At 25.2% G+C, this 345-nt stretch overlaps 1 protein-coding gene across 1 annotated transcript in view; it reads right to left on the minus strand.

The window, feature by feature from the left end:
• LOC119587300 (pupal cuticle protein 36a-like) overlaps nucleotides 1–345 on the minus strand; it is a 10,433-nt gene that overhangs the window by 9,112 nt on the left and 976 nt on the right. The window lies entirely within an intron of this gene.

Below are 345 nucleotides of genomic sequence, written 5' to 3' on the forward strand. Positions count from 1 at the left end.
GGCACAATTATCCATTTGTCTTTTTGTCACTATATCCGTACATTTATATTTTACATACATAACCTTAATAAATAGTTATTGTTTGCTGAAAAGTATGTATGTTTTGTTACATAGACAGATATAGAACGATGAAAAGATAGAAAAGTAGATTTTAGAACAAGGATATAGATATAGCTCTATAGATAAGGAGTATATACGAGACAGATCCATTCATAATACCTAGAGTAATTTTTAATACATCAAAATTATTATTCTGACATTCTGTACTTTGGAAAAGTAATACAAGTTTAAAGTATATTCATTTATTTGAGAATATAAACAAACATGATATTATAACATACTCAA

This window comes from Penaeus monodon, chromosome 22, assembly GCF_015228065.2.
Source record: "Penaeus monodon isolate SGIC_2016 chromosome 22, NSTDA_Pmon_1, whole genome shotgun sequence".
Lineage (NCBI taxonomy): Eukaryota > Metazoa > Arthropoda > Malacostraca > Decapoda > Penaeidae > Penaeus > Penaeus monodon.